Consider the following 20,985-nt stretch of genomic DNA (forward strand, 5'->3'; position numbering starts at 1 on the left):
CTTATAAATCTGCTTATTTTGTAACTGCAAACAAAAATAATAACATAAAACTTCAATCCACACTATTTAAAACGTTGAAAGAATCTTCTGGTAGGCCACACCTCTAAAGATAAATATGTCCTCTATCTCTAGCTCCATGCTAAAAAAAACCTGCAAATTCATTTTCTTCCAGAAAAGTGTTGAGCAATTAGTTCAAAGATATTAAAAATGGATTCATAGCTGGTCTAAGGAAAATATCAATTTTGTGAGATGATATAATGGTGCATCTCCAGGCAGTAATGCACCCATTCTCCATCTGAAAACAAAAATTGAAACAATAAATTGTGGTGACAGAGTTTGGATATTAGTCAAACTGATTTAGTATGGTACATAGATCTCTTATGTCTACCATCACAGCCCCTGTTTATCAAATGCAAAGCATTAATAGAAAACGTAGTCAATCAATCTATATTCTAGCTTGAAACTTAAAAATAACCTAAAAGCGTGGACATGTCAAAGATACAAAAGCCCAAGATTGCCTTAATTCATGGAAGGCATGAACTAAATATAGATACTTATTGTTGTGAGCTATTCACACATCGCCCCATTGCAAATGGGGACACCCACTTTTTTTCTGCTTGCTTAGTTGTTAGTTGGGTCTTTTGCTATTAGCCTTTACATTAGAGAAGCATGGGTGCTCAAAATGGCCAGGAGTCAAGTGAATAGCCTTGTGTGAAATATGAAGTAAGTGAGTAAGTTTATAGGGTTTGCATGTCATGCCGGTTAATCAAGAGTCTAGCTAAAGAGTTGAATAAAATTGCTGATAGCGTCAATCCAAGAGTTCAAGGTTGTAGGTAAGCTCCAATTGTTTTAATTTTCTCTTGAGTCTTTTGCTTAAGAATTGGTGTAAGTATGAGTTTGAGCAATTGAATGAATTATTCCAAGGATTGAAATCTTGTACAATGAAGTGATAAATAAGCTCATTTGTATCCCGCCTCATCTCTAAGTCTTCTCTAGGTTTTAACTTCATGACTCACCCTTTTGAAGCGAACTTCATGTTTGAAGGATATGGAGCGAATTTCATGAGTGAGACTTCTGGAGTGAATTTCATGCTTGAGAGATTTGGAGCGAGCTTCTTCATGTTGGAAGTGGAGGAATGAAGGAAATTGCCTACTTCATGATCAAACACTCAAGAACAAACTTCATGAGTTCACCATTTGAATCAAAATTCACACTTCATGACTTCACCTTTTGGAGCGAATTCCTAACTTCATGAGTAGATGATCTCAAGCAAACTTCATGAGTTGGGGTATTGGAGCGAATTTTACCTTCGAGGCTTCATAAACGAGATGGAAGATAAGGAGATGAAGGAAATTTAGAATTGCTCACTTCATGTTCAAGCATTCACAAGCGAACTTCAGGAGTTAGCATATTGGAGCGAACTTCATGAGTTGCTACTTTGGAGCGAACTTCATGAATAAGGATTTTGGAGCGAAATTCTTCATATTGAAAGTGGAAGAGTGAAAGAAATTTTTAGGCGCCTACTCCATGATCAAACAATGCCAAGTGAAATCTTTAACTTCGTGAGCTGCCTTCTTGGAGCGAAATTTGAACTTCATGACTTGCATCCTTGGAGCGAATTTCACCTATGAGCATACACAAGCAAGTCTACATGACCGAAGTTGAATAAGAAATGAAGGATGATCATCTCGAATGGATTTAATACCAAGCGAGCTTCATGACTTCATGTTTTGGAGTGAGCTTCATGATTTCACCCCTTGGAGCGAACTTGAACTTCATGAGTTGGACTTTAGGAGCGAAATTCATGAATAGAGAGATTGGAGCAAATTACATCTTCAAGCCTTCGTAGGTAAAGATGAAAATCAAAGGAATGAAGCAAATTTGAACATGAACTTCATGAGTTGCAAAAGTGGAGCGAAATCCTTACTTCATGAGTTGAGCAGCAAGAGCGAAATTCCTACTTCATGACTTCACAAGTTGGAGCGAATTTTGCAACTTCATGAGTTGCTACTTTGGAGCGAAGATTGCAACTTCATGAGTTGCCATCTTGGAGCGAAATTTACAACTTCAGGACTTTGCACTTTGGAGCGAAATTCATACTTCATGAGTTGGGTTTTGCAAGCGAACTTCATGATCTCACAAGTTGGAGCAGATTTCATGCTTGAAGCAACTTCATGAGTTGGAATATTGAAGCGAACTTCAGGTTTGAGACTTTTGGAGCGGATTTCATGTTTGAAGCAACTTCATGAGTTAAAGCATTGGAGCGAACTTCAGGTTTGAAGAGTTTGAAGCGGATTTCATGTTTGGAAAAGACAAGCAAGCTTAGCAAACAAGGCAATGGAAATAAGACTTCATGTGCACCCCCCTTAGAGCGGATTTTGCAACTTCATGAGTTGCCACTTTGGAGCGGATTTTGCAACTTCATGAGTTGCCATCTTGGAGCGAATTTCATGTTTGGGACATTTGGAGCGAAGTTCATACGAGTCCACTTCATGAGTTGATGATTGGGAGCGAATTTCATTCAAACGAACTTCATGAATCAAATAAAAAGGAACGAACTTTATACAAAATGCACTTCATGAGTTATAGGTTGAGGGCGAATTTCATGATTTGAGAAAATGGAGTGAATTCCCTATGAAGGTGAACTTCATGTTTGAAGGATCTAGAGCGAACTTCACGTTTTGAAGAGATGAAGCGAATTTCATTCAAGCAAACTTCAGGAGTTGAGGATATTCGCTAGAATCCATAGTGCACATGTTTAGCTTTGCTTAAATTTGTTAAATCCTAAAAAACTGTTTACTCAAATTCTATCCATGGGTTAGCACTAGCCCAACATTAACAACTGTTTTACATTGCCCTTTGTTAATGGATAAGCACACCCAAAATAAAATTCCTTTACCAAAAAGCAGCAGAAAATCTGTTGTGATTGTTGTTTGCCTACAATTAAGCCATCCCAGAGTTGGTGCAAAGATTTCATACGGGGCAAAAAAAATGCAAGTACATGTCAGTATTCCAACAACAAGAGATCATATCATGGATTGAAATTAAAAGTTATAAAAAAATCAATAAGGGTGCATATTCATAAAGACTGGAAACCCTTTTGACCTCAGGGCAAGTGACACCACATAAAGGAATGAATCAAGTGTTTGTGATGATCCCGAATTTAAGGAAAGCCCTTGGGCCCCAACGGTGTTCTATAACACCCAATCTCCTTTATTTTACCTTAACGATTTCTAATAAATAAGGAATTTTAAAAAAATAACATTTTTGAAATTCCCTATGTCGAATTTGGGCCAACCTGTGATGTGTTTTGATAGTTGTTTAAATAATTTTAATTATTTATTTTGTTTGGGCCGACCTTAGGTCGGTGGCTACCTAACACAGCAATGGCTCCCTATATATTGAATGTGCTCATTTCATTTGGGCATGCTTGGAATTTGATTGACAAGGTGCGACACACCGCAAGACTATATAACAGTCAGGAAGATACTGAAAGCAGAGTTGGTGTCGCACTATAAGGAAGCCATAGGTGTGTTCGTAAGAAATACCAAATGGCAAGGAAGCATTCAACAAGCACTAGAACAAATTTGCCCTCGCCTTTGTTTTCGATAGGGCTTGCGCACCAGCCTAGGAGATTACAATGGGTCTAAGCCGTAGGAGATACTACAGCAGTCCAGTCGATAGTGCAAGGCCTGGAAACAACCATTGCCATCAAGAGGCTATAGGATCACTCCAGTCAAAGGAGATCAATACTACCGAACCAGTCAGGGAAAGCAAGGTTTGTTATTTGCAGTCTGATAATGTCATCTGATAATGTCATCAAAGTCTAAAATCAAGCATAAGGGAAAACTATAAGTTATTATTCTATAAAGCTGTTATAAGACATGTATGTTTTAATGATGATTTGGACTCATTGTTCAAACTAGTTGTCGAAAGTTTGTAATTAGTGAATGCAATATTACAATAAATATGAAAGTTGTTTTTGAATTTTCTACGGAATATTACAATTTTCACTTGTCCCTAGTGTTACTAGGATTTCATTTCAAAATTTACAACCATTGCACAAGTAGGGATATTGTTGATTGTAACTAGGTAGAATGTGGATTCCAATTGCCTTAAGGCAACATTAGAATCTGCCAAGGGCTGGGCCCTTCTCTCCCTTCTCACACACCACTCTTAAGGCTGGGCCCTTCTCCTCCCACACGCCACTCTTAGGGCTGGGCCCTCTTTCTCACACCAACATAAAATAGGGCAGACCCTATCCTCACACCACTGGATGTGGCTTTATAAAAACATGCTAAGGAATAATAATAAATAAAATAAAAGGTTATTTTATGCTAAGCCGACTTTAGAGGTTTATACCTAGAGGAAGATATATATATGAGTTCATCAAATGAAGTAAATACATTCTATATATCACACATACAATGCGATCTGCTCTGCTCCTAAATGTGATCTGCCCTCCTACACTTGGTGAATCTGCTCCTTGGTGAACTGCAAGAACATTTAGCTACATGCTGCTTCAGCCTATCGAAGTTATCTTCTGCTGGTGGATGTCTTGATCATCTACAACTAGGGCATCACTCTACATCACCTTGGCAACTTGCTGTTTGGACAGCAATCAGAGATAAGTGTTGTAATCAGAATATTGTATTTAAGGCATAATCAGATCTGAGGATCTTTCTTGCTGGGTTTTTCCTCCTAGGAGGTTTTCCCAGGGTACTTGTGTGTTGTGTGTTCATTTTGTTCATTTCTTAACTTTTACTTAATTCTGGAAATTCCTAAGTACTAACAGCAATTCATATAATCTGGAAATTAAGTTAAATTCCTATTTTCTGAGTATTGAATTAATCTAAAAGACTAAAATCAACAGATATTTCATTGGTATCAGAGCTTAAATCCTGCCAGTCGTGGGCTTGATTGATGAGCGAAAGAGAGTTGAGGTACCAGCAAAGGGAGAAAAGAAAAGGTACCAGTATGAGTGATCCAATTGACAAAGAGTCAAGGGCTTTCTTTAAGAGGTTTGAGGAGCTTCATCTCAGTATCTCTGAAACATTAAGAGAAGTGACCCAGCTATTGAGAGGACTCCCTCACAATCAAAATGGTGATAGGCCTGCAAACGATAAGAGTGAAGGAAGAAAATCTAAAGAAGGAAAAACTGTTGCTGATGGAGCAAGGACTTCCGCTAATACTAGATCATTTAGGGCTATATTCTTGACTAATAAGGAGGTTGGAGAAAGTCAACCAGATTAGACCAATGAAAAGGATTGCCTCTTAACCGAATATAATTCTTTGAGTGAAGCAATCAAGAAAAATATGACCTGTGCTAAGTATTGTGAACTGAAATCAAAAGGTGGACAGAGGATGAGAGGGTATGATGAAAAGAAGGACATCCAGCATCGAATGGGAAAGATCACCATTCCTAATTTTGATGGGACAAGTAGTCCAACAGCAAGGTCATGGTTACAAAAGCTTGATACTTATTATTCATTGAACCCTATGACAGAGGAAGAGGCCATCAAGTTTGCCACCCTACACTTGAAAGGGGGTGCACATGAACGGTGGTACCATGGATTAGTGCCTCAAGGACATGATTCGATTTCCACAATAGAAGAATTCAGTCAAAAATTGATTGAGAGGTTTGATAGGACAGCCCCAGAAGTTCATTTCAAAAACTTAGCACAATTGAAACAAGAAGGAAAAATGGAGGATTATGTAGCTGAGTTTCAAAGACTTGTGGTCATGGTGCCTGATGTGATGGATAGGAGACTCGTGGTTCTCTTTTCAAAAGGATTAGCTAAGCCATTCAGAGGGTTACTCAAAGCATTAAACCCCACAACTTTCCTTGAGGCTATCACAACAACTCTTAATTTAGCTGATTCAATTGTAAGGGACAGTTCCAGTGGTAAGAAGTCAGCTCCTCCCACGCAGTCCAAAAGGCCTTTCCAAAGATATACAATACCCCCGAAGGTGCCAACAGCAAAGACAGGACATATGGATGTAACCAGAAGGGAGCTAAGGAGGAGAAAATTGAGTTTCATGTCATGTCTCTGTTTCAGTTTGATATGTTTTTGATAATATAATGGTTGATTAATAATAATATTTAACTGTATTTGATCAATGATGATTGTTGCCTATTTAATCAAGATGTTAATAATATTTAATTGCATTTGATCAATGACACTTGTTATTTATTTAATTTAAAATATATATTATCTGATTGGTTAGAAACTAGAAATGGTTAGCATTAACAAATGTGATAAGGGAAGGGGTGCGTTTTACCTTAGTCATTAATAAAGACAAATCGCTGTCCCTGCTGACTGTTTCTTTACCCATCACTACTAACAACAGACACCTCTCCCTAAATATGTATGAGCTTTGGAGGGATCATGTCTTTACATTGATTGTGCAAGACTATAAAGAGACGTTCCCAGCATGGAACTGGGAAAAAAGAAAATGAAAAGGTATTAAGAAAAAAAACTGAAAAAAAGAAGAGATTGATTAGTGCTGGAAGAGCAGATCGATCAAGGATCAGAATTATTATAAATTGTAATCTGCATTAATTGGGGTATGCGCCCATCCTCCATTAGGGTTAGGAAAGAAGTAAGGATGAGTCATAAATATAATAATTATTGATTGTATTGCGAACAATTAATTGTCTCTAGAATAATAATCTGAATTAAGGCATAATAGTGCATAATAATGTATAATGATGCATGCTAAACAGGCAATCCTAGCAGGGGACATTACATTTCACATGAAAAGAACCATGGCAACCCAGACATCAATGTTTAGGTAAGGGGTAAGTGCACTACACACAGGTAATTTCTAATGAAGATACAAAAAGTGAAGGTGCTGGTTCTAAAAATGAAACAAAAAAAGTTGAAGGGCCAACAGGAGCCACCCTTGCAACTCTCACGGGTGAACCATGTTATAGTGCATTCCGCATAAAAGGAGTCATGAAAGGACAAAGGGTAGTCATCCTCATTGATAGTGGAGCCACTTACAATTATGTTAATGAGGAAGTGGTCAAGAGACTTGGGCTAAATACAATTCCAATTGAAGGGTTTTATTGTGATGTTTTAACACATCACCCCATTGCAAATGGGGACCCCCACTTTTCGCTTTCCATCTCAGTGTTTTAGTTTAAGTTGTTTTACCTTGGCAATAGTCATAGTCTTTAACCTCTACTTGTGAAAAAGGTTTGTCTTTACAGTCCAAGTTAGGGGTGTTGAGCAACCTTTAGTGTGTCTTAAGATTGCAAAGCCTTGTCTTTAGTGTGATCAAGTCCGGAATTCATGAACAAATGTCTAAGTCGAGGAGTGAAGGTGAAGTTGTAAAATCTTGTCAAAATTGCTAAAATTGCTATAAGTTTTCAATATTAAATGTTGCAAAATCTTATCAAGTTGTCAAAAGTTGTCAAGATTTGTAAAATGCTGTCAATTTGGTAATAGTTGTCAAAATACAAGATGTTGTTGAGAATGAATCATGAAGAGGTAAGAGGTGCTTTGATTATTTTGGCGGTGGAATTGCAAGGTCCCCTTTCAATTTTTCCCAATATTACATTTAACATTCACACTTAGCGCTCTCAAGTTTCACTCTTTCAATCAATGCATGATCACTTGCAAGATTCGCCCTTAGTTCAATGCAAGAACATGTCTAGTTTTTGACCTTGAGGATCTATACATGACCACTACTAATTTACGACCTTGGTGATTGTAGTGCATGAACAACTTGAAAACCCAACCTTGCAACTTGTACATGACTACTCACTAAACTCGTCCTTGATCTTGATCTTCAATACATGCACATAGTGAAAGTCCTCCCTTGATCAATGCATGGCATTGGTGGATTTTCGACCTTGAGATTAGTGCACCACTTACAAGAAATGTTGACCTTCGGCAATGTGCAACCACCTACAAATTCTGACCTTTGTCCTTTATACACGACTACCATCAAATCCTGTCCAAGAAGGAATTCCCAAACACTGTGAAATGCACCCTCCAAGCAAGACATTTCATGAACATCATGAAAATGTGCCCGTGCATTTTGTGCACAAGGACCCCTCAATTGCGCCTACTTGTGTAGGTGCATACTTGACATGTTGATATAGGATTAAGTTAGAGATGTGTTTGAAGAGTAACATTTCTCACCTAAGTACATCCTACTAGCATTCAATACCTGATACATAAAGTCCCTCAAAATCCAACCTAAGTTGTGGATTTGTTCTTCTCAAAGTGCACTCAATTGTGCATGCACATATGACAAATGCACCCAATATGTGCGGAAGTGAAAGGTAAGATCAAAGTTGTGCAAGCACACTACTAAAACCCACCCATATACTAATTTGTGCAAGCAAACATGTAGAATGCACCCAAGGTTAAGTTTGTGCACAACTACTAAAACCCACCAGTGCAAACCTAGGTCTCATATGCACCCAAGGGAGAAGAAAATATCAAGTTGACATTCCATGAATGAGACACATTTCAAATAAAATGCAAAGTCGGCCTTCTTGTGAAAGGGTGCGACCTTGACTTAGAATGCCTATATAAGGGGGATGTGAATCCATTATTTGACATCAATTCACAAATACAATTCAAATCAAAAAATTAAGGAGCATATTTTGATAATCGCTAATGATAAAATTCATATGGTTTCATCTTTCTTTCATGATCTAAAGTGTTCTTTCTCTTTTGAGGTTTTGATACGAGGAATGATTGCAATGGCTAGTGATGGAGATGGGAGAGCTTCACAATGTTAGCAAGATCAAAGAACATCTCAACAAGATCGAAAAAAACAACATTGACATATTCAAGAGGATGTCAAGGTTTGCAATCAGCATGAAGACATGGGAATTTCTACATCAAAGACATCGAAATCAGAAGTTGCTTGGCATAATGAAGAACACCCCAACATTCATCAACATTGCAACTGGAGAACGAAGACTCCTCATCACAAGATTAAGATCAATACTTTGAAGAGAGAAGAACTTTACAGGATGAAGAAAGTACAATTACAACAAGAAAATCAACACCTTCAAAGATGTCGGTGAATGAATGATAAAAAATTAGCAATGCAATGAGGAGGTCAAGATATTCAAAACATCACAATGATAATGATGAGATTTTACACCAATCTTGAATTTCCTTCGGAAATCCAAGATCCCAAGGTCAAGGTCAAGAACATTCAAGGAGGTGAATTCCCAAGCATGAGGAATTGGAAACGTTGGGTATCAAGAGATATGCATGCTGAGGTGGCACTTATTCATCATCAACTAATAAGGGATGCCACATTGATATGTCCAAGTGCATTGAACCTAATTCATCAACAACAAAACATCCAAAAGGCATTGAATTCAATGTAACAACTCAATTTTCTCATTGGTCCGAATTCAAAGAGGGACATGTGTCCACAAAATAGTAATTTTCTCATTGGTCGAAGAGGAGTTAGTTATCAATTTATCACTAACCCTAATTAGTGTTTGTCTTAAATTATCTTGGCCATTGATTTCAAATCAATCCTCGCCCTTCATTGTAATTGGGATGTCTAAATAAGACATTACCTTCTCGTTTGTAAAGGTTAATAGTTAGAAGTTTATAATTAGGAAGCAAGTAGCAGCAAAGTAGGAGAAGACAGAGATTGTTGCCAAAGATTGAAGATATGGTGGATTTTGTGTGTTGCTTCAACATATTGCATGGTTTCTACTTCTCAAGTTTAGATTTGTTTGCGTGAAGTTTATTAGTTGAATGAAAAATCTCATTGTTGATTAATGGTGAAGCCCATATGTTAATACCATTTAGAATTTGTTGATTGCAAATTGCAATGCATTGTTAGTCTAAACTCAATTGAAAACTTGACTTCAATTGCTTTATGCTCATTGTTCATGGTGTTGATGCGCATAAGTGATATGAAAATCATTCGCTTACCCTTAGGAGATTGCACCATCTTTGTGTAGTTGCTTCCTCATGGCAAAACAAAGCTTGGTTTGGTTTCATCAAGTTAGCAATCATTTCTTGCATTGTTAGGTGTTAGCTTAGATTTCCTTATTCTTTCATCTTTTGTCTTTATTTTTCCAAGTGAGTTAAGTTAGATTCCACATTTCAGCAAAACATAAGTCCCTTTGTGATTACCAACATTGTCACATGATATATCCTGAGTCTATCCAAAACTAAAGTTGATTGTTCACATTGTAAACCTTGGAGTTGCCTTATTTGATCATATCATTTAACATATGAGGTTTCTTTGTTCAAGAGAAAATAGAATACTTAGTATTTTATTTTGTGTTTGAAGTGTCCTAAAAAACTCATCAACAAGTTTGATGTAAGGTAGCTAGTGGAATAGTTTTCTCATGTACTCGGAAGGTATCCCACATGAAGTTGGCAATGCAAGAATATAAATTGGAGGATGATTTTTATGTACTTGGCATGGAAATGGAAGTAGTTTTGGGATGTCAATGGCTGTATGCAATTGACACATATGAGACCAGCCGCCACACCAAGAGACACATGTTGCCTCTTCCATATTCCCACTTGGAGAAGCCCATAGGTCACTCCTTTTCCATTGTCTAAGTCATTAAATATCTTATTCTAGACATCCATAAGTGGGGAAAACAATGTGTTGACGTATCTAAAATCGCAGGACTTGCGATTTCATCCAGCCAACGCAGAATAGAATGTACTCGCTGAGTATCCTATCCTCTCTTGGGATAAGGAAATCCCTTATGCTGTTTTTGTGTTTGATCAAAGGAGATAACCTCAAGGTTTCGATTGTCAGGTCTTGACTGCAGGATTACTCAGTGGTTTGGTGTGTTTTGCTGGAAACACAAAGGGGACTTACGGTGATATGGATAATTGCTAGATGAGTTCCCTAAAATTCTAACAGTCTTGTTCTTAGTTGGTTTCGGTTGGATGATACTATTTCAGCTGGACTGCAAGGGTTTCTTGGTTAAAAAAAGGAAAAAAGCAGGGATAGGGAAAAAGAGATACAGAGAACAGAACTATTTAACTAAGATAGCATATTCAAGAAAAGCAGACAGACACCTCCAAATAACTAGATTAAACACTATCAGCCATTTAAGCACAATATTTGTATGAATCCAATGCGATCTTCAAGGAAAATAGAGTTTTCATGCTATTAAACACAACTTCAGAACTTTAACATTCATTCAATGAGTATTCAATAACCGAACTAAGCATATGGGACGGTTCAGATTAACCATGCAAAAGGAATGACAATCAATCAGTCCCTAATGGTATGAACAACGAGGATTCTATCAGATGTTTATCTAGAAAATGCTATAAAAATGAAAGAAACATAACTGAATAATTCAAATTGGTGAAGGAGACCATGCACTCACAATGAAATTGCAACAGTCTTAACTTTGCATTAAATCCTGTAAATTTCGCCAGAGCTTCAGCAACAATCCATGAACTTCTTACAAAATGAGGGAAAACCAGTCCCTTTAAATAGGCTTCCAAAAATAGATGAAAGGCCAAGATCTAATCTAAACAAGTGGCCCAGATTCATCCTTACAAAAGGTACCCATACCCATAAATGGAGGGTAAATATCAGCAACTACCCCAAATGGGAGCAATAACTACCTAAAAAGGTAATTAAAACTTATCCAAAATAATTCAAAAAGTGCACATTCACAAAGTTTTTAAAGATTACAGTTGACTTGGAAGTCAAATATGACCCTTTGGCCAAAAAGTGCACTTTTCAAAATTTAAAAGGAAAAAATGCATTCTAAGAAAGCACTTTTTCTTTTTCAATTTCATGTCCTTTTGCCAAGAATTCATCTTCGCCATGCAAATATTCTTTCCAAAGGTCCCGACCTGCTCCACGTTCTTCACGAACACACTCCTGGAACCTGATGCACAATTGGAATAGTAAACTGAACGGAGGCATAGGGGGATGACGAATCTTATACTACATGCCCTCTAGATAACGGTCTACATGCCTCTAACCATCCTGCCAGCTGGACCGATTGCACTCAAAACACAATATGTCCGAATGCAGTTGACCGGCAAAACCAAGGTCCTCTGCCGAGTAGGCGATCCTGTCTGTTCTCAATCTTTTCTCCCAGTCTGGTGGCATCACGTCATCGGACAGATCATTCTTCCACCCCAAAACCATGGATCGGAGGATTGTCTTGCCAAGTTCTTGCATGTTGTTCAGAATTCCATCGCATGCATCCTGCTCTTTGTCAATGATCTCCTTTGTCTCATTCTTCATAGTAACCAGTACCATTCTTTGAAAAGGTTGATATCATGGGGGTCCAGGATGGCGGAGAGTAGGGATCTGTGTTTGGGTCCAGAAAAGAGCTCTTACAAGAGGCAGGGTTGTAGCAGCTAGCTCATGGATTCTGAGGCATTCCCGTTTTACCTCGAGCAGCTTGACCAAAATGGTCTCTCGATGGTGGGCCATTTCTTTTACCTCTTCAATAATTTGTTCTCCTCTTTCCTTAAGGCCTTGCATCCATTCCTTGACGGCCTTGGTAGTATCCCGTACTCCTTCAAATTCTGTCGTGGTTCTCTATGCCAATGTTGTAGGGGGAATGTGGGATTCGGAAGCATTATGCAATGGTCTCAGGAGTTGATTAGTGTACCCTTCAGCCTATTCAGCACGAGCTCGATACATGTTCTTTTCAGCGGTTATTTCTTCGAGTTGTCTGAGCACGTTTTGTACGGAATCCTTGAATTCCTCCCTTTCCTGCTCCTTAGTGGCTCGTCCGATGGGGGCAATCGTGATGCTATAATCAACCAATGTAATCTGATCTGCTGGCTTATCTACAAGCAGGGTGGCGATATGAAGCGTACGGTTCCTTTGCTCATCTTTGGTTATCCTGGAATACGCCTTGGGCTTTTTCTTCCCCTTCACCTTGGCTTGGTCTATGCGCGAGAAGATGTCCTCCAAATCGATGGGTGGCTTGGTGGCGGCCTTGCGTTGATCTCGAGCAATTAACCATTCTTGAGGTACAGTCTGGGTTGATGCTATGGTTAAATTGGCACTCTGTTCTTTAATGTTTTCAGTCGGCTCAACGCATATTTGCAGGTGTTCTGTTATAGGAGGAGTGGAGGAAGTGTCAAGTTCCTTGCTTGCAGCCGGATTCTCTCCCACTTCACTGAACAACTACCTAGTATTTTCATGTGATGGTTGTTCCTCAGTCTTTTCAGGCTCGCGGGTCTCATCCGTCATTTGCTTTCCTTCAACAATGGAGTCATCCTTGGTAGTATTATGGAGCTGCAATTCATGGCGGCTCTATTGGGTGGGTTCATGCAATTCAATCCCCTGACTGGATGGAATCTCTCCTTCCTCAACTTGATTATCAGGTCCGGCAAATTCAACGGCTCTTAGCTCGGCATCCAGCATGTCGGGTGCAGGAGGATCATCAGCTCCAAATGTGTCAATATCACTCTAGGAAGGCAGAGTGGGTATATAATCTAGTTCAACTACATCATCAAACGAACTAGGGTCTTTTGATGATGAAGTGACCTCGGGTCTCCTAATAGGGATCTTTTCCCTTCTTGTTCTTTTGGATGTCCGAGTTCCTATGCTAGCCTTAGCCTTCTTCCTTTTTTCAGTCTTTTCAACCTCTTCCTTTGGTGCACTGGATGTTCCCTCATCTTCGGAGGACTGAGAATCAAAGTTACCCATCAAGTGGTAGGTGAACTGGACTCCCTCATGAATCAGTCACTCAATTTGCTGGTGCAACCACTAGTCAATATATCTTCCTGGGGCTGCCATAACCGCCTTGAAATCAATGATTGGATCTTGCGACCAATCAATGCCTAGCAAAAGATGTCTTACCGCCTCAAATTCCTAGACTTGTAGGCAATTTCCTGAATCTGTTAGTTGATATGGGACCCGACGGTATTCATAGAGTCGCATTTGCTGCACACTCAGCCTCGAATATTTGTGCCTTCAGACATCATAGTCATCAGAGCAGTTCTTCCAATAATCTTCAACTGATTCTTTTGCTCTGTGAAAGATCCCTGATGGATCCCCTTGCTGATCAGCTCTAGTTTTTAAATTAATAAACTATATTTTCCTGTGTTTCCTTTGATGGTTTTAGAGAATAGACAGAAGTTACAGAAGGTTTGTTTATTTTTGTGTTTTTGATAGTTTTTCAGCAAGTAATAATTGAAGAACAAGTACATGAAAAGAGTACTGGAAATAAATGTTCATACACAGCCAAATTAGAATCGTACCAAGCAGATTTCTGATTTATTTAAATCAAATAATTGTCCAGATAGTGATTCCAAACAATTCCAAGAAGATTACAATAAGCAATGAGTCCAACCTGGATGAAGAGTGAATACTGAAATCAAGAAGGAAGTTGCGGCAAACATCCAAAGCTCTTACATAGCTCCATGTGGGAAGAGAAATGGCTGCAAGGTACAGTCGTACGGCTGTTAGGTGATGCCAAGCTGGAAACCCCAATCCCCACGCTGAACCCTAACTTTGTTCACTGAATCCTCCAGAAAAGATGTCGTACCAACTCTAAGGCACTGAAAATTGAATGCAAGAACCAAATAAACAATGTGCTGGGGGCTTCATCCCAGACAGGCAAGACCCTGGGGTTTTTGTCCCAGATGCTGAATCGCTCTCCAAAGCAAATTCTCCAAATCAAAGATGAAATGTGTAAAAGATGCTTGATAATTAGGTTACCATCTCCTTATAACTCCTTCCCTCTAGCTCGAACCCTAAAAGTGTATGAAAAGTGCGCTTAGGCTTATAAAGTCTTATTTCTCATTTTTAGTTGCCAAGTATAGAGAAAACGTCACTTTTTTAATATAAAAGAATTTCGTTCATCAAAAGGGTCCCTGACAAATGGGAAACATTTAGAAAAGTTCAAGACCTTTCCAACGAGCTATAACACATGGGCATATGCATCCAGATGAAGCCAAAAACCCCTTATTACTCCAAAATGGCTATAAACATAGCCTTATTTAATTAATTAAATGCTAACTTAGGAAATATTTAAATATATTAAAAATATAAACCAAATAGCTACAGAAGGCTCAAATGACTCCAAAAGTCTGAAACGGAACCTGTCACCTGTCTGTGACTGATGTCGGAAATCATGGATCAACTGGCAGTCTCATCCCTAAAATCTAGGGATGCTCCTAGAAACTAGGAAACACACCCAAATCTCCTGAAACTGAAACCAAAGAATGGTCTCATGGAACCCCAACCCTGGACGCTGTCACAACCTCCTAAAAAGTAGGAACTGCCTCCTAAAATCAAGGAACTGCTCCAAACTAGTCTACTACTACCAGAAACACCAAATCCAAACACTGAATATCCTAACTGAGTCTCTATCCACCATTGCCAACCTACAAGACTCCATAATAGGCTAACTCACATGTCTCTGCTAGACAGCGCTAAAGAGGGGACATGACACTCTGTATCGCCTGCCATAGGCTCTCTTTGCCAGATTGTCGTGATCAAAGTATTTCCTTGGAAAATTCTCTTGTAGGCCGTAGGATGCCAGTTTTGCAAAGGATTCCTCTGCCTGGGTTGGGTTCTTTAGATGGACATCAAGGTTACCTATAATCATAGGGAATGCGAATCCAAACTGCTTCCTCTCTCTGAGTAAGTTGTTCGCCGGACATGACTGCCTTGCGACTTCCAAGAGAACTATCTTGTTGGTTGGGTATCGTGGAAGTCGGAAAGGAGAACCCTCAAAGCCAGCTATCTGGATGTAGGAGAACCTTGGGAACTGGATGAACCAAGCACCATACCTCTGTACTAGAGTAGTAGCCTGCTCTGAGAGCCTTATGTGTAGTCCTCCTTGCATCAGCCTGACCAGGCGCATTGTGAAGGCATCATTGACGCGCTCATACTAACCAACTACATAAGCAAGGCTGTTCTTTTCCCTTTGAGCTATGTCCTGATAGTGAAGTTGTGGATAACAATCATATACCTTCACCTGATCAGGCCCATTCCCAATTTCACCCTTCATGATTAAACCTAGCAGTGGTTGGTTTTTGGCGAACATGCAGACTAAATAAGATGTCATAGTGAAGTACTTCTTTCCCTCAAGTTCGATCAATTGGGTGTGGATGTTGTCGCTTATGATCTGGGCCCAGTCAAACTTGGATTTCCCAGCGAAGACCTATTCTGTGAAGTAGAACATCCATTCCTCAAAGTAATTGGATTGGGGAAGTCCCATAATCCTGCTGAGCAATGTGACCATGTCTCCATGCTCGTTGTGTGGCTTCTAGGGGTCTTTTTCCCAATCCTGACGCTTGGAGGTCTTCTCTCCTTATACCACTCCTCATTTATCAGTGTTCTGCATTTGGCAGGGTTTATATCATACGCCTCTTGTGCTTCATCTTTAGTTGTTGCTATGGGGTTGTTCGGGAAGGGAATGTCAAATGCGTCTCCAATGGCTTCAGGAGTGAAGTTAGCGAGGACCATGTTCTCGAGGAGCACTAATCTGGAGTTTGGTTGGTAATGTCGAGCAGCCTCTACTACTAACTCATAGTTTTGCACTGCCGGGGGAAATCCTGTTGCCTGGGCAATGCCACTTTCCATCATCCGCCTAGGCCTACCATAGGCATTAGGGGAGAAAACTCGGTTTCTGAAATCTTGAATATCAACTTGGCCCAGGTCAGTATCACCGACATTCTCCCACACACTCTGAACTTTTGATTCCCTCAGTCCCCCTCTCTAATACTGATACTTCATCCTTTCGACTCTACGAGGGATATCTGATTTGGACGCTCGTGATGTCTCGGCTGCAGCAGGTGTCTTTGATGATTCCACCGCCGATTTAGGCATTTATCCTGCACAGTCGAATGCAGATTACGAGGCGATATAAAGGAAGTAAAGCGGGTTAGATAAAGGATATGCCAGCATACAAGGATCAATTTGAAAACCGAATTTAAAGGACAGCATGACACTTTTAGCGAAAAACCTTAATTGATTTAAACATGAATATTTATGAAGCTTTTCGACTACGAATTTATACTTAGGCACTTTAGGATCAATTTTCAAAATGGACGATTCTTTAAAATTTTCCTAAGTCTGAAAATGCGTTTCTGGCTGATTCCTAGGAACAGACTCTGATTTCAATTGCTCCTGACTAGGAACATACATCTATCCGATTTTGCATATATTACAAATGATTTCAAGAGAGGCGAAGCACACTTACCTAGCGAAAATGAATGGCGTGAATTCACACAGCCTGCCCTGCAAGAATGAATTCCTTTGGATTTGAAAAAATGATGCTTCTTATGCTTTACGTTCTGAAAAGATAAGTTCACGACTTGCAAATTTGGAACGGGAGGGTTCTGCAATTTCGAATTTCAATGGTTAACACTTAACTCCCTATTCTAGATTTTTGTACCTAAAATTTGGAGAGAGAAGTGCAGTTTTAGAAATTTAGAATTAGCGATTCTTTTTACCTTAATGATTTTTTGCCTCCTGTGTTTTCTTCTATGGCGTTGAGTCTGGGCGTTTTAAAGCTCTCTCTTTAAACTTTTGCGTGATTACTATGGCGCTGAGAATGGTGTTTATGGCGTTTTTCACTTCACAAGGTTCATAAAACTTCGCGATTTTACCTTACGCGATCTCCAGCAAATGGAGAGGGTTTTCAAACTTAGAAGATTTTCTCGCAACTAACCCCTAAATCGCGATTTGGGTGCCTTATGTGTTTTTTGCGAACCTTTAAAAATCGTGCCTTCCTTTGAATGCGATTTTTAGGGTTATTGTGCACTTTTTCAACTTTTAAAAAATCGCGCTTTCTTTTAATATTGCGATTTTCGGGATTTTGCGGGCTTTGCAAGCTTTTACATTTTCGCACTTCAATTTCAAATTGCGAACTTCGGCATTTGGTGGGCCTTTGCGAATTTACTTTTCAAACCTCTAACTTTCATCGCTTATCTTCCCAAATCGCGATTTTCGACGATTGGAGGGTTTTTTGAAACTTTACATGCATCACTTATCGCTTAGACTGCAAATTTCGGCGATTTGAGGGTGGTTTTCAAACTTTACTTTTCGCACTATCCCCTTAGAATGCGAATTTCGGGCTTTTGAGGCATATTGCAAACTTTTAATATTTTCATTATTCCTCGGAAGTGAGATTTTCGGCACTCATGAGGTTCTTGAAGAATTGGTTTTAACCTTTTCGCATTTCATCTCCTAAATGCGAACTTCGGCATTTCGAGGGAGTTTACAAGTTCCACTTTTCACAATTTTGGCTCCCTATGCGATTTTCGTCATTTTGCGAACTTTTACTTTTTTCACATTTTCACTTAAAAATGTGAATTTTGGGGTTTTGGGGCATTTTGCCAATTTCGGTGTTTCATGGCACTTTTCAAACTTCTAATTTTTGCACTTACCCTTCAAATCGTGATTTTCGAGCTTTATGCGCCCTTTGCAAACTTTAAAAAAAAACTTTCATCCACCCCTTTACACACGTTTTCGGGGTTTTTGAATGTTTTGAAAACCTTTATAGTTTTGCGCTTTACCCTCATTGTGTGATTTTCGGCAACTAGACTCATTTTGAAAACTTCGGCATTTTCGGGGGTTTTGAAAGCTTTGAAACTCTCAATATTCCCCTCTTATGCAAATTTCGAGGTTTTGACTCATTTTGAAAACTTCGGCGTTTGGAGCCATTTTGCCAATTTCGGCGATTTGGAGACGTTTGCCAACTTCACACTTTGAAGCCATTTTGCCAACTTCGGCACTTTGGCAATATTCCCCTCTTTTGCAATTTTCGAGCCTTGGAGGTAGTTTCAAAGTTTTAACTCTTTGCATTTTGTCCTTCTATATCCTTGATGAAAATCGACACTTTGGGTCCTCATGTGACCTTCAGACGCTTTATCCCCTTACTTGGCGGATTTCGCCAGTTTCTATGATTCTACGCCTATCTCAGGCGATTTTTCAAGCTTAAATTGTCTCTTGGAATTTCATGCCCGAAGGCTCAACTGATCTCACGGATTCATAGGCTTCCGTTTATAACATCATCATCTCATGGACTGATTACGGGCACACTCAAAAGGATGCGAGCCACCCTGCGCGAAACCCAACAGGGCGAAGGCGAAAAGAACTGAAAGAGGAAAGGGGACCTTGTCGGCGACAGGGAGCATGTGCAACGCACAACACAATGTTAAATATTTGTCTTCACAACCCAGTTACCGCTGCTAGTGTATAACCCATCACACCTTATGAATGTATTACAAGCAATGGTGAGAATTAAATATTACAAATTATTTTCCCAATACATCCTAAGTGCCTTAGGACACTTTCCAAGGATGTTGGAACCATGTCATAGGATTTACAAGGTAGATGGCACCTTAATCCTAACATTCTCCCACTTGACATCATACATTGTAAATACACTCAGGAGAATCACAAACAAGGGAAAACAATCCCTTAACCATCCACGTACCATCTAAATCTTCACCATACTCTCATGCTCCAACAAGACACCTGCAAAAGCAACCATGACAACCACCATCAAACTACAAACCCCTCACATTCTCCAACATGCCACATATGGAAGAAAAAAGGAACATGCCAAGGTGAACCATGTCAACTGTCATTGAAACCTACACCAATCTCTACAAGAACATAAGCATCAAATTCAAATGATAACAAAAGCTCTGAGTAACTGCCTTACTCATACAACTTGGAATAGCAACCACAGCAAATCGCAATTCATCCAAGCTAACTATACCTTAAACCAAGGTAAACTAGCATAGATAAAACTTCATGCCATCAACATATCAACTCTAAAGGAACACACCAATGCACAAATGACCATAGACAAGGCCAACTAACAAAGTCTACATCACCATTGAAACAATTTCATGGATATAAATAGTCTACATTCAAGTCATCCCACTACAATCAATAGGCTGTACACACTGAATCAACAAACCAGGATATCACAAAGGATAAACAGCTATATTTCCAGAAACTCCCACTGCACGAGTAATGTGAAATTTGAAAAAGATCAAAGCATACGAAGTCTATCTATAGTACTTCACATAGAAGATGTGGCTAACTCCTCTATCACATAGTGTCAAGGAAACATACATGATCTGCAAATCTCACAACCAAAAAAGGTGCAATACCTCTCTAACCATCAGTCTCGATAACTCTCCCGAGTTCTTCACAATCAACCATGTGTATACAAACATCCAAGAAGAAAAACAAGAGCGAAGAGAGAACCTGCAAATCAAACCATATCATTGTCCCACACTAACATTTACCAGATTGTGTAATGTAGGATTTCCTTCACCATTCCCATACTAAAAGGATATCAACATCTGGCATTCAATCAAATGAAACATGGCAACAATAGCTGTAAACCTCCAATGTCAAAGGTAGATCAAACCATACATTCTCACAACAAAGGGAATAATGCCCAAAGGCACAAACAATTTCCTGTACCTCTCCAAATAAGTCCTCAAAACTATATCCATAGCTTAAGACCATCAATAAGGAGAACAACAACAATACATAAAACCATGCATCTCCTTCTCAACAAGTCCTCACAACTTCTATATTCAACACTTATTCACATGAGAAAACAAGATACAAAATAAAGAATGCATCTAATAACCAGGTGGGCAATGATACCACTGAAAGATCCCCAGCCAAATCTGATCAGAATTTCTGATTTATGTGGTTTGCTGGTTGTGTTTGAATGAGTTTGTTTGAAAGGTTTTTGCTTGAGTTTTGATACCAAATATGAATGCAAGGGTTTTATATAATTTTGGTGCAATAAATTGACATTTACTACTATGCTTTTTTAAAACAATATATATGACTGATATAAAAATCAGAATACTGATTTGTAAGGACAGCAACATGCAAATTCAGATTTAGCAATTAGAACACGAAACCATAAGAGTCATCATACTCAGAAGCTAGGTTACCGGGTTTGCCTCTGGGCCCCCCTGGTACGGGTCCTGGTTCGACCGGGTCCGGTTCGAACTGGGTTTGACCAAGGTTCGAAAAACCCCG

The 20,985-nt window shown here is 39.2% G+C and overlaps 1 protein-coding gene across 5 annotated transcripts in view; it reads right to left on the reverse strand.

Annotated features, from left to right (window-relative positions):
- LOC131062991 (ATP-dependent DNA helicase SRS2-like protein At4g25120) overlaps window positions 1-20,985 on the reverse strand; it is a 224,596-nt gene that overhangs the window by 164,893 nt on the left and 38,718 nt on the right. The gene's annotated exons all lie outside the window — the stretch shown is intronic.

The sequence above is a fragment of the Cryptomeria japonica genome, chromosome 2, assembly GCF_030272615.1.
Source record: "Cryptomeria japonica chromosome 2, Sugi_1.0, whole genome shotgun sequence".
Lineage (NCBI taxonomy): Eukaryota > Viridiplantae > Streptophyta > Pinopsida > Cupressales > Cupressaceae > Cryptomeria > Cryptomeria japonica.